The sequence below is a fragment of the Schistocerca nitens genome, chromosome 2 (genome assembly GCF_023898315.1).
Source record: "Schistocerca nitens isolate TAMUIC-IGC-003100 chromosome 2, iqSchNite1.1, whole genome shotgun sequence".
Classification (NCBI taxonomy): Eukaryota; Metazoa; Arthropoda; class Insecta; order Orthoptera; family Acrididae; genus Schistocerca; species Schistocerca nitens.
The window spans coordinates 940620780-940638809 of NC_064615.1; positions in this window are offsets into that span (position 1 = coordinate 940620780).

The following is an 18030-nucleotide window of genomic DNA, read 5'->3' on the forward strand; positions in this document are numbered from 1 at the left end:
CATAGAATTTAGCCGTACATTGTAAAAGGAGTCGTTTGGTGGCTGGCTCTTCTGACGACCTTCTGATGATTTCGCTAGGGTCGATACAGAAGTAGTCACCTGCGGTGTTCCAGTCTACACCTAAAACTTGAGTCTGGGTGTGGAGTTCTCGCCCTTCTGCCCTCCAGATAGTGTGGAGTTGTTCACAGTTGGTAGCCCATTTTGATAAGGGGAGACTGATCAATTTCATTAGGGTTACAAGTTCATAGTATATAGTTATCACCAAATTATCACCTTCTACTGAGATCACAAAATCGTCCATGTATGCGGTCTTGTTTATAAGTGGCGCTACGGTGGGAAATGCTGTCATACACTTGTCGGCAAGTTCTCTTAGTGTTGCAGAAAGTAAAAATGGGCTGCAGATCAGGCCAAATGGGAGTCTGTTAAAACGGTATTCTGTTAGTTCGTCCGTCGTTTGAAGATTTCCTGTTTGATCCTGGCTAATTTTGAACCAGAAGAATCTGGTCAAGTCTTTGTCCTTTTCGTTCAAGGTTAATTGAAGGAAAGCTTGTGTGATGTCTGCGACGATAGCCGTAGAATATAATCTGAAACGCAGTAAAATTTCCAGAATCTCTGGTAATAGGTTCGGTCCTACTTCTAATACCTCATTCAGAGAAGGTGCATTGTTTTCGTGAGATGAGGCGTCAAAGACTATTTTCCACTTAGTGGTTCCGTATTTCTCCTTCCTCACTGCATGATGAGGGAGATAAAATAGCTCCTTTCCTGAGAGTGGGGTGGGAGCGACCTCTACTTGCCCCTTCGTAATGTAGTCTAGCATAAGATCGAAATACATTTGCTTAAATGTCTCTTGACGTTGAAATCTTTCCCTGAGGTGCTTGAATCGTTTTTCCGCGATAGGTCTGTTACTCGAAAGCACTTTATGTTGCATTCTGGGAAGTGTAACGACTGCTCGATGATCCTTTATAGAGAAAGATGCTCTAAACTCTTCAAGAAGTCTCGTATCCTTGTTGTTCACAGGTAGATCCTGATCGGCAGTAATCCCTATAGTTTCCAAGTCCCAAAAGCGTCTGAAATCATTGTCAGAGTGCAGAGGAGATCGGTCAGTCTGAGCAAAATTTACCACGGTTGTATGCACACAGGCTTGTGACTTGTTACCACTAAGTATCCAGCCAAACAGAGAAGGAACTAACACTAAGGTTTCAGAGATGCGTATGGGCGAATTGTGCTTCACTATCTTCCAATAAAAATCGCCTCCTACAAGAATCTCCACGGGAAGATCTTCTGTTGAATCGGTTTTCGGATCTGCTAGCGTAATCTTACGGGCATCTGGTAAACTCTTTATATGGTGTGGAACTGAAGGCTGGTGAGAAATAACGTGAGTACTTTCGAAGGCAGTAAGTGGCACTGAAGAATTCTGCCAAAGCCCCTTCATATTAAACTGAACAAGCCTGCGGTGGCGTGGGCGTGTAGGGTTTGATTCAAAGGAACAAACGGTTAGTTCTTGTCGGTCTACCGTTTGCAGTTTCAGATCATCAATCAGCGATTTTGCTATGAAGCTGGACTGACTGCCTGCGTCCAGTAGACATCGCGTTGTCCTGCTCAATCCTGTAGGTCCTGAGACGCATACTTGCGCTGTCTGAAGGTACGTGTAACCGTGGGGAGCGACAGATACCTTTCCAACGGAAGTAACGTTTGTCTGACCCGCAGGACCCCTAATATCCTTTCGTTCCTCACAAATGGACTTATGATGCAGTCTTTTACAGTTAACACACCGAGCCTTTTCTTTCTTTTTGCAATTTGACACTTTGTGCCCACGTTGAAGACAAAGAAAGCATCTGTTTGCTAGTTTCAATTTCTCTATTCGATCATTAACGCGTACGATCTTCTTACAGTCTTGCGCCCAATGACCGTCGGATTCACAAAAGACGCAGAATGGTTCCTTTACGCTGGTATCCTTCGGAGCCGATCTTTTAGATTTCGCATGTACGTGAAGTGTGGACGCTGTGGGAAGGTTACTAAAAGTGCTTGAAAATTCACCGCGTATCTTCTGCGTGGTAAGCGCCCCGTCGACTTCCTCGTTCAGAAACTCCATTAGTTGCAAAATGTCCCCTTCGGATATTCCTGTACGCTTGGCGTGAATTATCCAGCGGCGGCATATGTCATCCGGAAAAGCGCGTAAAATTTTCGGCGCGAGGACTCGACCGTATCCGTTCACGTCTTCCCCAAGTGCCCGGAGAGCTTGAATACGTCGCTGGCATTCAATGAATGTTGAATTAAGTTCCTCTGGGGTGGACAGCTTAATTGGTCTTATGGCTTCGAGATAATCTAAGTGGGCTTGAATTATTCGATCCTTGTTGCCATAACGCGCTCGGAGAATCCTCTTCGTTTCTGCGTACGTCTCGGCCGTCACCGCAATACCGTCCACTAAATGCTTTGGTTCTCCCGAGAGATAGCCGCGAAGAAAAATGTGTTTATTGATTGTAGTTACCGTCGGATCTTTGTCAACCGACTGCTCAAACTGCTCCCAGAATCGCGCCCATGTCTCAATATCGCCTGAAAAAGGCTCAAGTTTGATCGGCGGAAGTTTTACTGAAGCTGTGGGAACACTCATTGTTACAGATTGTGCCGGCGGATTGTCGGGAATCTTTATGTCTGCTACCGATTTCGCAAGCTGTTTCTCTATTTCGTGAGACAATCGGGAAATTGTGAGTTTCGCGGTGTCTATATAATCTTCACATTTAGGAACATCTTCTTCGTATTCGCCATCGTCTAACAACTCGTGAATATCTTCATCTAATTTAACGAGGCGGTCCAGAACGCTTCCCAATCTGTCATTGTAATATTTATAATCCGCGATTTCCGATGTGTCGGGCAACCTTGCAACTTCCGCCACGAGTCGCGTAATGTTTGCTCTTTCTCTCGTACGTTTTCTCTTTAGAGAGTGTAATTGCGCTTCTGGTTTGTGGTCTGGCACGTCCATTCCGTCAGATTACTCGAAAGTTTAAAGCAGTGTCGGCTAGCGATCAGCTGGTCCTAGTAAGGCGTTATCTTTGGATCGCTAGTCGAAGTAGTTCAATTGATGGTCGCTAGATGGCAGCACTAGTCAAAAACAATCTACAGGCGTAGCGTAGGATCTGATAATTCGTTAAAGCGCTAATCGAACAGCTACAATAGCAGTACACAGCGGCAATAATGTAATCAGTTGCCTTTACAAATGGCACTACAAAACATGTTGCGTGATAATTCAGTTGAACTTAGCTGTGTATGATGGCGGTTGTCGTCGAAGAGCTTGTTGCGTGGTGTAACAAATCGCTGCAGTAAACCCCGTCGTAGTATTGCCGCGTGACGTGCGTCCAGAATTCTGTTCACTACGACAATCGTGGAATTGTCTCGGGCAAAGTCTGTCTCCCGGGTTTCGGCACCAAAAACTCTTGTGTCGTGAATCACAGTAGAGCAGCGATTTGCCGTCTAACAACCCTTTATTCCATAGTCACAGAACATACAATATAACAAGTCAAAGATACATTGTACAATATAACAAGTCAAAGATACATTGTCCTAAGAGTAAACAAACAGTCTCTCACTTGCGAGAAGTACATCACTCTGCGACAGTCAGGTTTAAGTAGTTCTAAGTTCAAGGGGACTTATGACCTCAGATGTTAAGTCCTTATGCTCAGTGCTGCAAGAACCTGCAAGTTTGCAATCAGGGTGCCCAGCCTCAGACTCGAAAGTTTGACTCAGCCTCGATCTCCATTCTGTGATGCGTACACCACACTGTACCTGTAAAAATTCCTCTAGACTAGCATTCCTGCACAAAAGCAAAAAAACGCTGTGTGGAGCACCTTGAAAAAACTCAGTCTGACAACTACATGTGGGGCAGATTTTCTGCACACCAGTTGCATAATAAAAAGTCCACACATAGTCCCCCTACAACAGATGGGCAAAAATCCCTCCCTCACTGGCGTTGCTTGCTGTCAAATGTTAATGATACCATAGGTATGCCTTCTAATGTTAGCGTCTGACTTCCAGTCATGATGATTATTTTCAGCATGCGTGGGAAATCATTTGGTGTAGGAACCAAAATGTCTAAAAAAATACACCAGCTGCACTGGCAAGTCAGGCACCCTGCAATGCGGGATTATCTCTGACTGAGGAGGAGAATTTTACAATGCTATCACATACTCATAAGATGGTTGTCAGTCATCTGGTCTGCAAGCACATGTAGATTTAACGAAAGTTATCTCTCCTGTCAGGGACCAATTTTGGAGGTACTGGCACATGATTCAAGAGGGCTTCAAAGTTGTAAAAGGTACTCTGGCTAACATTGGTAACAATACGCTGTCCTGTTGTATATGTACATAAGGAAAAGCCCCAAAAACCTACGACAAAAATTTAAAACCAATGATAATAATCATTAGCGCGGCCGCTGTCAGCGCCGATAAAGATATATTTTGCTACGCCGGAAGGCGGATAACAAATGATAAAAAATTACTTTCATTTTTTTTGTTAATAGAGAGACTGTCTTTAGTTCTCGAGTGGAGAAGACGTATTTTTGTAAGATGTCTGTGGTAGCCATTTGTGTTGTTTGAATAATAATTATTATTTGTGCAAAACCACGAAAGTTTTCTTTTCTTCCGCGCATCATCTCAACGTCAGGTCCCCAAGCGGCCTGCATTCGGAAGTAGTCCGATTAAGAACTGTTATAGACAAGGTCAGCATATATATACAGGGTGGTCCATTGATAGTGACCGGGCCAAATATCTCACGAAATAAGCATCAAACGAAGAAACTACAAAGAGCGAAACTCGTCTAGCTTGAAGGGGGAAAACAGATGGCGCTATGGTTGGCCCGCTAGATGGCGCTGTCTTAGGTCAAGCGGATATCAACTGCGTTTTTCTAAAATATGAACCCCCATTTTTTTATTTCATATTCGTGTAGTACGTAAAGAAATATGAATGTTTTAGTTGGACCACTTTTTTCGCTTTATGATAGATGGCGCTGTAATAGTCACAAACGTATAAGTACCTGGGATCACATAACATTCCGCCAGTGCAGACCGTATTTGCTTCGTGATACATTACCCATGTTAAAATGAACAGTTCCAACTGTGGAAAAGGTCGATATCGTGTTGATGTATGGCTATTGTGATCAAAATGCCCAACGGGTGTGTGCTATGTATGCTGCTCGGTATCCTGGACGACATCATCCAAGTGTCCGGAGCGTTCGCGGGATAGTTACCTTATTTAAGGAAACGGGAAGTGTTCAGCCACATGTGAAACGTCAGCAACGACCTGCAACATATGATGATACCCACGTAGGTGTTTTAGCTGCTGTCGCGGCTAATCTGCACATCAGTAGCAGACAAATTGAGCGAGAATCGGGAATCTCAAAAACTTCGGTGTTGAGAATGCTACATCAACATCGATTGCACCCGTACCATATTTCAATGCACCAGGAATTGCATGGCGACGACTTTGAACGTCGTGTACAGTTCTGCCACTGGGCACAAGAGAAATTACGGGACGATGACAGATTTTTTACACGCGTTCTATTAGCGACGAAGCGTCATTCACCAACAGCGGTAACGTAAACCGGCATAATATGCACTATTGGGCAACTGATAATCCACGATGACTGCGGCAAGTGTAACATCAGCAACCTTGGCGGGTTAATGTATGGTGCGGCATTATGGGAGGAAGGATAATAGGCCCTCATTTTATCGATGGCAATCTAAATGGTGCAATGTATGCTGATTTCCTACGTAATGTTCTACCTATGTTACTACAAAATGTTTCACTGCATGACAGAATGGCGATTTACTTCCAACAACATGGATGTCCTGCACATGGCTCGCGTGCGATTGAAGCGGTATTGAATAGCATATTTCATGACAGATGGATTGGTTGTCGAAGCACTATGGCCCGCACGTTCACAGGATCTGACATCCCCGGATTTCTTTCTGTGGGGAAAGTTGAAGGATATTTGCTATCGTGATCCACCGACAACGTCTGACAACATGCGTCAGCGCATTGTCAATGCATGTGCGAACATTACGGAAGGCGAGCTACTCGCTGTTGAGAGGAATGTCGTTACACGTATAGCCAAATGCACTGAGGTTGACGGACATAATTTTGAGCAAGGTACATTTATCACATTGGAACAACCGAAATAAAATGTGCAAACGTACCTACATTCCGTATTTTAATTTAAAAAACCTACCTGTTAGCAACTGTTCGTCTATAATTGTGAGCCATATGTTTGTGACTTACTGCGTCATCTATCACAAAGCGAAAAAAGTGGTCCAACTAAAACATTCCTATTTCTTTACGTACGACACGAATATGTAATAAAAAATGGGGGTTCCTATTCTAAAAAACGCAGTTGATATCCGTTTGATATACAGCAGCGCCATCTAGCGGGCCAACCATAGCGCCATCTGGTTTCCCCTTCAAACTAGACAAGTTTCGTTCTTTCAGAAGTAAGTTCGCGTTAAACGGACTCACCGGAAAGAACGATAAAAATTTAAAATTTGGGCATTAATTGAAAATAATTGATTTCTATTAATCTCTTTATATATGTAACCTTTATTATTATAAATTTGCACAACTGGTGATCTGGTGACATGACATTGAGAAAGCCATGAAACCAGATGTGTAAATTATTCAAAATTATCTATTACATTGTATGAGATTTTTTTGCGTGTACTAATTATTTTAAAATTTTCATGTGCAACGTCAGGACTCGGAGCAAAATAACCAGAACCAAATATTCTTGTGGAGAAAACCAATTCAAAAGGGGATCAAGAGTGAAACCGGAATTTACGCAAAATTTTAGAAATACGCTGCTTCATCGCTACACAACCGCTTGCTTAGCTATGCTTGGTAGCGTCTCCTGCGTAATAATTAGAAGGACCTTTCCTAAACTTACTTTCCTAAATGCATTGTACTGAATTTTTCAGAAATTTTTCGTAACCAATAACGAGAGAAAAGTTTGAAGTTTTTTGTGTTACAGCATGTCATGCGTCATAAAAGTAGATAAATAACGCTTGACGCCACGTAAATCATATGTTTAAATTCACAAAATAATATAGTTCAATTTTCTGTTTTCCAAAAATTTTAATTGTAATATTCAAAGAAAATGGCACAAAAATCAGTTTCCATTGTTGTTGACAATGGCGAAAGCGCAATGAGCCAAGATGGCGTACAATTGCAGGATAGAACATCTGAAGTACCAGCGCCATGTCTTCCACAATTAGTCGCATTAAATAGTTCAGAGGTGAACATGGCCGAAGTGTAAGTGCTAGTGAGCTTTCACAGAGCTCTAACTTTGATGATACGTTGATGACAATAGATGCAACTTCATCACGTATCTCCGCGAGCAACATTCTGTTCGCACAGGAAAACATAGAAAGCGCAGATAACATGATTTTTGACGATACTTTACCGTCGCCCATCACACGAAATTCAAATGTTGATTTGCAGAGTCCAGTTATCAACAACCAAAGTAGCCTACATTAAATAGCAACCAAATTGACGCACTTGCCGTAATACTTCAAAAACTGGATAGTATGAACACCAATTTGCGTGCAGACATACAAAATACAAACACCAGTTTGCGTGCAGAAATAAAAAATACAAACACAAATTTGCGAACGGACATAAATACAACATTTGACAGTTTGTCGCAAAACCTTGCCTTAATAACTCAAGACATAAACCACATAAAACAAGAACAAAATCAAGTTTAAAGAGATTTTCAGGATACAGTCACACAACAGATCAGTGATTTGACTCAGAATTTTCACGAGGAGATGAATGTAAAATTTAAAGACATAGAAAAACAGCTAAAACAAGATGTACTTTCCGAAGTAAACAATGACATTACGGGTATAAAACAGAAATTAAATACCAGGGTGTATACGCGGACAAGGAAAAAAAATTCCCGGATTTTTCCCGGATTTCCCGATTAAAAATACACTTTCTCCCGGGTCAAAACAAGCTTTACCTGTGTTAAGTGACAGTATATCAATCCTTTGAATGGTTATGGTTTTATACAGGGGCGTAGAATTTCCCAGCACTTTAGAAAACGAAACTCAGGGAAAAAGACACGTTTTCGAAAAATCTTTGATGTGCAGCAACATGTATGCTGCGAATTTTCGTATTACGAAAGTATAAATTGATATTCCACCAAACACCGCATGTTACTTTCCGAATCATTGAAATCGAGATTACGATGCGCTTTTGTAAGCCAGTCATAGCTCATGTCACGTGATCTCGCCAGCAGATGACAGCTGATATTCAGAGCATTGGACACATAATGTAGTACAGCAACATCACTGTTAAGTAGCACAAACACACAAACAGGGAAAGTTAATAGTTTAAATTAATATACATAGTGTTGCTACAAGAAAAGCAAAGTTTTCACATATAATATTGGTCTCTAAGTTTAATAAGCTGCAAGAGAAGCTAAGCTTTCGCATATAATGATGATGTATTTTGCGCGTGTTACACATTAAGATAATCACACAAATGTGCCAGTAAAGTTTTTAATAATGATATAAATGTCTTATCTTCAGGTTTCGAAATTCTTCTAAATGGCTCTTCATCAAAGAGTTGATTTTTAAACGAGACTGAAACGTTCCGTGATTTAATAAATTCATGGTACATTCTTGCACATAGTTCAACTTTTCATCTTGTAGCGCACATCTTTCTGAAAAGTCTGAAACATAAAACGTGTGTTCGAGGAAATGTAAGGCATATTATTTGGTCTTAAGCATACCTTTTTTTTTTTACAGAAAACCTCGCAGTTAATAGCGGATGGGATAGTTTGGGGATAGTTTGTAATCGGGAGAACAAGTACTCTTCAGAAAATTTGAATTCTTTATTCCCTGTTAGCTAATAAATTGCTGTTTTGTGCGACATGAAATTAAATAGAGGATGCATAAAACCAATAAAACCAATAAAGAGATAAGCAAGAAATTACACATTTCTTCGATCCTTAGCTCCTAGCATTTTTTTCTCTCTAATCTTGCTACAGCTCTACATGGCATGCTTTCCTTTCTGCGAAAGAATCTATTACCTCATCAAAGTTCGTCAAACGTTTTGCTACATGAAAAATCGGAATGTCGTTATCTAATACTGAAAAAGCTGTTAACACAAACAATACCCAATATTGGTGTGGTTTCTCTATCTGATTACGCCTATTTTGTCACTGTCTGCTAGATAAAACAAAATAGGCCTTTCTAATATGGCAGCAATTTTGTAACACACACCAAATAAACGAGACTGTTTTGGCACAAAGAGCCATTTTTATAACACGATAGAATATAATTAAGGAAGTACCAATATCAAATGCCTATTAGGCCTACTACAAGCAAAAAAGCTTTATGTTAGGAAATAGTTTCACATTTCATTCATATGCACCAGTTTCTCACGCATGAGATCGAATAGTAGTATCACAAAATTTTTATATACATTTGGAATCGTTTTATTCTTCCATAATTTGTGTGATGTCCCCCGTTTCTTCTCCTTTCTCGTTCTAACAAACAATCTTGTCATCACCAATTCTGTAGTTATTCCTGTCATTGTCAAAATTTGTTCGCCGGTTAACTTCACTAACCCTGCCAGAATCACAGGTTTAGTTATCGCGCGATTATTTTCCGGTTAGGCGTTATTACGTATTCGTACAACACGTTTTCCGCGTTACTTCCAGAATAGAACTTAAGCGGCTGCTAGCCGAGGACTGTACTATTGAGCCTTACTAGTGTAGCGATCTGGCCAAAAATTTTCTGTCAAATTTCATTTTCTTGAATACACCGAGATGATAATACTTAATCTTTCTCACCTGTTATTCCTGTCAGTCATTTGTATCCATTCTCGTAGTTTGAACCTATGGATATCGCTAGTAATTACAACAACGCTGATCATTCGCAAACCCAAGTAACCACATAATCAGACAGCGATTGGCATTCATCCGTTTCGGTTCTACTCCGCTCATCTCGTATAGCCCCGTCCCCTTTTGTCTGCGAAAAAATTATTTCTAGATGAGACGAGGGTTCTCCTGACAGACACATCACGTACACCATGCATGCATTCAAAAATCAACTTATGATTCATTCAGAAATCAACTTAAAATGTGTTCAAAAATGTTCAAAAACCAGCAGGGAAGCGTTTCAAATCAAATGAATAATCGATAGACAATCATGCGCTGGATGGTAGGAGTTTTGTGAAACAAGTTTTTTTCCTCAAGAATATGAATTTGGCATCCCCTTTTGCCGGTAGCATCTAGCTGCTTGCTGCGACTGCTTGCACAGCCATCAGCCACATTCCTGTAGCCAGAAGCGGGAGAATCTACTACTCAAACGCGACTCAACTGCGCATGCGCATGAGCCCGTTCGTTACCTCCTAAAACGAATCTAATGTAAACTGTTGTGTCTTCACGCTCATCGGAGGCAATTTGTTGTTATGAAGCACTGCTTAGTCTTCCTAAAGCGTTTGACACATTTTCCAGTGGGCAGACGCTTGCATGAGCACTGTGTGTCGTTGTTGTATGTGGTGCGTTTTCTTTGCAATTTAAGTTATTTTCGTTTTTGTCTCTCGTTTATGTTTTATTGTTGAAGTATTATTCTGCAGTAGCGGGATACAGTAATGTCCTTTGTTAGAGTATCGGTTCTTACCAGTCAAAATTACAAAAATTTAACTGAAAACTAAAACAAAGAAAAATACCCGGTATTCTAAAAAAATCCCTTGTTTTTCCCGGATCTCCCGGGTCGTATACACACTGGACACACTTAAAGAGCAGAATGATACAGTACAGCAGCAAATAAAAGCAATGAAAGAGACACACACACACGAACCTGGAAGCTACACAACCGGCCGGAGTGGCCGAGCGGTTCTAGGCGCTACATCTGGAACCGCGCGACCGCTACGGTCGCGGATTCTACAAACTGCACAAGGAGTACGAAAATATACCAATAGCTATTGATGAACTCATTTTAAAAGTAGCATCACTGGAAATCTAATCAGTCTGAGCCAAAAAGGAAAGAGACAAAATTAATGAAAATTTATCGGACGTAATTTCACAAGCTGAAGCAGGTACTTCAGACAAAACCAGTACCGCAGCGGAAAAGGTAGTGAAGGAATGTAAATTAATCAATGATGTACTTGAAAGGGTTATCCAACAAAAGAAAAATGACATTATCGACCAACTGAACACCAATTTGCAGGCTACATGATACGTAACTACTTACGTGAAACTGATACAGACACACAAGTTGTACACATAAACAAAGTGCCAGCCACAACAAACCAAAGTTACGTATGCACACAGATCGTTGCAAACCCTACAAGCAATGCCAATAATAATGACAGAACGCAGAGTGTAAGTTTACAGGGCATTAACACCAGAACCAGTAACTACGAGAAATGTAAACAATTGTGACAGCTATGTAAACACAGCACAAAATGCAAATAGCTTGTCCTGTATATTTGCTGACGAATGTCTATTAAGACACCGTCAGTTTCCAACATTTACGAGTAAAGGTAAGAAGATGAATCCTGTTGTGTTTATTAGTGCTTTTCGACATGTGTTTCCTAGAAATAGGACGGAAGCACAAAAGATCAGGTTGTTCGTTTGGTCCACGCAAGGCGATGTACTTTCGTGGGCGACCGAGGTAGCTGAGCGTTGTACCACATATTTACAATTTGAACGGGCATTTCTTGACAAATACTGGTCAGAAGCCGCACAAGAGAGACTTAGGCGAGAGGTTTTTAACCCCGCCCCTTTCAATAGCAAATATGGTATCACAACAGAACACGTTATTGGACGAATCCTATTTCTCATGTGGATGTTTTAAAAATTATAAAAAGTCGTTTGCCATCACACATTCGTGAAAAATTTATTACTACACCTGAGCACGACACAGAATATTTTCCATGCATTTTTGATTCAATCGACCTAATATATGAAGAGAATGTAGTAACAAATAGGGCGTCAGACAGCCAAACATCACAACAATGTAACTTGAATGGTCAATACAGAAAGCTACCGCAGGGACTAGAAGAGTTCAGTGAACTGTCAAAGTAGTACACTAAAATCAGACTACAAAAAATTTTGTAAACAGATGGGAATGATACAATACCGAGACAACAGGTGGAAGAAGGTAATACAAAATCTTAACCGGAATGCAAACCACAAGGTAAGTAAATGCTATCAGTCATACAAATGCGTTTTGTTTCACCAGAAGCACGAAAGTTCTAACCATTGGTGTGTATGCCTTCCAGAGTAATATATCGACGAATTTATCAAACACACACACACGAAGTATGGGGACACTATGGTGTAACAAAATGCACAGACAAGAATTCCAAACTTTGTTACTTTCCTAATTTACAACGACGTGTTTCACAAATATTGAAAAAGTGTGCTATTTGCCAAAGAATAAAGGCATCCAATATGTGGCACTTATACAGTTTAGGGGATACATGCGCTGATCGCCAGCAAAGTACCTATTTTTGAAGGAAACGCGTATTTCTGAAGATATAAGCATATATCCTAAACTGCGTAAGTGCCCCATTTTCACACACCATATCGTTCTTCGAAAGACCTTGTTGCCTAGCCCATTGTATAGAGCTTTGGGTGTTCTCCGTAACATAGTATAAATCTTCCATTACAAAGTTACTCAAATCTGTAAAGTTTCTCGCCATTTTGGCACACACAGTAATATACGATACTTCAAAACAGACAGCCTCAACAGAAAAATATAGGTTGTTGGGCGCACTGATCAAGATGCATAACTGTGAGCAACAGGGACATATACCATATGCAACAATATGCAAAGCCAACAATAGCTGTCATGGTTAGGATGTATGAAACTGTAAGCTTTACCTATGAGTAAAGAACTCTGTGAAGAAATATATTAAAGTGTCTGCAGCATATCGGCATCGCAACATGAATAAGTCGGTGAAAGCAGACAGTTAATTGATCTTTTTTTTTGCATCCATATGAAAATAAGTACTTTTTTGGTATTCCGTGCATATATATGCTTATATCTCCAGAAATAAGCGTTTCCTTCAAAAATAGATACCTTTCTCGTGATCAGCGCATGCACCCCTAAACTGCATAAATGCCTAATATGTCTAAGTTTACAGAACTACTCCCCATACTAACCAAAGCTCCACTGGAAATGGTTTCTCTGGATATGGCAGGGCCATATCCTAGAGCAAAAGGTGGTGCCAAATACATAATAGCTCTTTATGATATTTTCACAAAATACATCAAACTTTATGTTCTCAAAACCACAAGCCAGTAGCATCGTAAGGAGAATTGAAGAGGATTATTTACGAAGAGTAGGGAAACCCAGTCATATTAACAGACAATGCAGCCTATTTGGTAGGAAGAAAATGGAAACAATTCATGAGTACACAGGGCATTAAACACACCTTGGTAAGTTTTTTTCACCCAGAAGCAAGTTCCGTGGAAAGAGTGTTTAAAGAATTCAATAGACTTATAAGGACTTACGCTCATAATAAACATTCACGATGGACTGAATACGTGACTCCATTTATGCAAATAGTAAACAATCTCCCCCACTCTTCCACAGGTTTCACTCCTAATGAACTTACGTTTAACACAAAGCAAACTGACGAATGGGAATCACCCATACCAAAATTACCTACTAAAGATTTAACTTTACAAGATAAAATCAAACAAGCAGTAATTACACTAGAGAAGAGAGCAGAACACAGAAAGAGAATATACAACAAAAAGTTAAAACGAGTTACACATTTTTTTGAAGGGCAATAAGTCCTTTTGAGAACACATCCCAAATCGACAAAGATCGGTAAGTTGAACAAAAAAATGGCAATTACTACACTCAGGGGCCTATATTATTGCTAAAATTCCTTATCCTGGAACTTATAGGTTGGTATATGAAGGAACAGGGAGAGACAAAGGTCTCCGCCCGCACAAAGACTTAAAAGCTTTTCACGAGTTGTGACACAATGTCATAGCAGTTTTCTTGTCATAAAATATATTTATAAGTAATGTCATAGTTTTATTAAGTGTATTTTTAAATGAAATGTGTACAAACTCAAGTAATTTTCTTGTTTTGTAAGCAAAGACAAACATTTGTTTGGGAGGAAGTGTAAAAACACGGCTTCACACGAAGCGAAATGCAAACTGGAGCAGCGTACGACTCAACGGTGCGCGCTCAGCAAGGTATGATTACGTCATTACTAGGGAAAAGACATTGACCTTGCGCAAGCGCAACAGGCTAACTACCGGGGCAAAAAAATAGAAACGCGAAGCTGCTGGAGTATTAAGCCCAATTTCAAAATAAATAATAACACGTTAACAACTATATTTACTATCAGGGAACGAAGGAATATAACATAACGTTTATATCAACATGCGAAGTTACGTCAATACTAATATATATATATTGTAACTAGAATTAAAATAAATCATTACAACGAAACATACAGGACGTGTTAGCTAACAAAAGGAGTAGGAAATGTCAAAGTAACTTTCTTTGCAGGGTAAATGAATAAAAGGAATATAAATGCAAGTAGATAAATATATAAACAAATATGAATGAAATAGGACAACGTCTGCAAACGAATGTGATGACCGAGTATATGCGTGGCCTACGAGCTACAAAGCAATTAGTTTTTTGTTAGTTATAAGTTTTTTATATTGCAGCGACCAGTGCATAGACACGGCGCAGAAGAAGAGATTTACGACGGGTATTATAGGTACCATATGAAAAAACAGGTCGCACCTCAAAGAAATGATTTAGTTATTAATATGTCTATGTGTATATTTTGGTCATCAAGCAAATGAATAAAAATATACATCGTCGCAGTGCAGCTACAAAACATTTACCCGTACCTACCGATTACAAAGTGCACATAAACACGGAGACATGTGACATCAAACAAAACTAACCAACTCATATCGCGTCACATGCGAATATAAACGACATTTCCACATACTCGTAAAGAGGTAAGCATGATGTAATGCAAAACCTTTTGCGTTACGAACGCGAAGCTACACGTAAACCATTATAAGCAACACAATGGTATATAGTACAGTAGTCGTTAATACGTTTCGGTCCAATAAAGAGGGAGTTCCCTGATAAGTGACTTAAGAAAGGACGAATAGCATTTCCTTAGTAGGCCTAATCCATAAACCAGTAGAATAGTATCCCTTATTCCCTCCGCAACCCAGGAGGCGACGCCAAAGCGTAGTTAACCAGCAACGCAAAATCCCGATGTAAATGTTTTTCTCTGTTTCTCCCTACGAAAATATTAAACTCTCATAACCGATGTATGCATGACTGGAAAATAAAATGCGGATGCATTAAATGCACATATAGTAACACGATGTAAAGGAATGTAAATAAGTTACTTGTATTTATGTACAAAGAACTTTTTTTGAAGTTAACAAACAAACTGGTACTAACCTGTAACTGTAATTGGAGAAGGAATTTTGTAGTGTTTTAGTATTTAAGAATTCTCTATGTTTGATGCACATAATGGGTGGAGTGTCAGCCTTAGATGTAAGCCATTGTCATATGCAATGTTATGTCAAAATATTTATGTGAATTTTGTGTGTATATCGAGTCATACGTAAATGATGAACTATCTAGAAGAAGAAAAAACCTCAAGACTAAAAGCGATTCTCACACCAAAGTGAACGACGAAACATATCATATAGTGGTACCCAAACGCGTGTGCAATGGTGCTACGAATCAATTTTTCTGTGATGTTATGCAAAGCAACGTCTGATGTATTAATCAGCAAACTACAATCTTGCAAGCATCACTTACCTTGATGTCGGGTGTTGATGTGCAGTATTCACCCCACTGAAAATGTGCATACGACGGAGAAGATCCTTCCCGGGCCGTATGAAAGGTGAACTATCTGCCGCAGCATCGGTTCTTGAAAAATAAACACACATGCATCGTACTCACGTTGGAAAACCACGCCGCAACGACCTATTCGACGGATAGTACGACACTCAGAGCGAAAATGACACTAAAAGTGCGAGTGAAATCGCGGACGACCGTACCCAATAATGCGTGGAACATTTAACGGTTGTTGCGCGGTCAACAAACATATTTAGCGAGCATGAGCACAGAGACTAAGCTAACAACTAATGTATAAAAAAACATATGTGTATTCAACCAATCAGGCATGGTCAGGTGGTGGATATTTGGCCATAGTGTGTCAGTCTTGCTAAGTCACAAATGCCAATAGAGCAGCTTCTCTAAATCTAGTGTTCAAGACACACGCTAGAATGTTTTGAAGAAACGAAAACTGTGTGCTTTGTCACACGCACCTTAACTCCCGGACAAAAACAGTGATGTGTGGACACCTGCTACAACTTGATTGAAATGCAAAATGTAGACAATTTGGAAAAAATTGTCACACGTGATGAGACATGGTGTTACCAATAAGAAGCTGCCACAACATAACAGAATGAAGAAATTTTCTTGAAGGGTCAACACTATGATGACATAACAGGCATTAAAGCCAGTGTGAACACAAGTTGAACAATAATCCAAATAAACACTTTTATGACACTTTTACATGATTATAGGAACATTCTGTACATTATATTCTAGTGTAGAAAGACTATACAGAACACCTGAAGCATACAGCATATTAAATTTTCTCAATTTTTTTATTATCCTAGCCACAAAACTTTTTCCATTGGTAGGGAATGTGGCACCAGATGCCTACAAATAGGTCATGCAATTCTCATTAATTATGGGTTGATGGTTTGTGGGTGTGAAACTGACACCCAACAGCATCCTACAAGTGTCGTCTTGAGCTCATATCAGGCAAATCTGGTGACCAAGACATCAACATTAGTTCACCATCATGCTCTTCAAACCACTATAGGATGATTCTAACCTTTTGACATTGACAGTTATCTTTCTGGAAGATGCCATTACCATCGGAGAAGACAATAAGTGTCAAGGAATGCAGGTGGCCTGCAATAATTTTCACGCAATCTGCACCAGTCACACTGCTGCTGAATATTATCACTGTTCCAATAGAAACCCAGGTGAATGTCCTCCACAGGAAAATACTGCCACTGGCCTGGATCACTTGCCTGCAGTGCCATTGGGTTGCATCAGTCTCACAGTGGACAGTGTCACAGTATTTTGGCTCATCATTGTATGTTACTGTTAGTTCTGCAGGAAATAATATTTGGGTTGCTGACTGATTTCATAGTTAACGGTTATAATGTTAGTGCAAAATTACAGCACTTTTCATGAAGCAGTAAAGAAAACAAAAGAGAACTTTGGAAAGGAAATAAATGGTCAAGAGGAAGAAAGAAAGAAAAATAAGGCTTGCTGATGAGATTGCTATTCTGTCAGAGACAGTTAGAATCATGCATCATGCTAGTTTCAACCCACCCATGGCCTGGCCCAGACAGTACATGGGTCAACCCATCCAGCTTGCTGCTATGTAGCTGACTGCAACCTGCGAGGCCAACCAGATTGGGATGAACATGCCATGGTTGCATGAAGCAATTATTTTCCAGGTGCATCTGTGACCACTGCTACCTTATGTTCAGTGTCCATCTGCAATGCCCTGTATTTATCCTCTTCAATTATTGCTTCAACTAATGATACAGTGACAGTTTGCAATGGTTTCAGGAACATATTTTAAATAAAACCCCATGGTCTTACTTGCATCATTTACTTATCGGTTTTGTTACCACCTCATTTTTAGCGAATCAGTGTATATTGTTTGTGAATAAAATAATTGGCAGCTAACTCATGAAATTTATTGAAGATTTATTTATGCCATGTAAATTTTTTTTTAGCATTATAGAATTATAGTAATTTGAGTTTTTTTTAGCCAGAATAGTACAGTTGACCATTCTGCACTCAAATGGTTTTCTTTTTCATTTTCACAAAGTCAAGCTGTTGATGAACAAAAAGTTTCTCATTTAAGGCTAGATGCCTTTTCCACCATACATAGTCTAGCCCACATTATGCAGAAACAACAATTT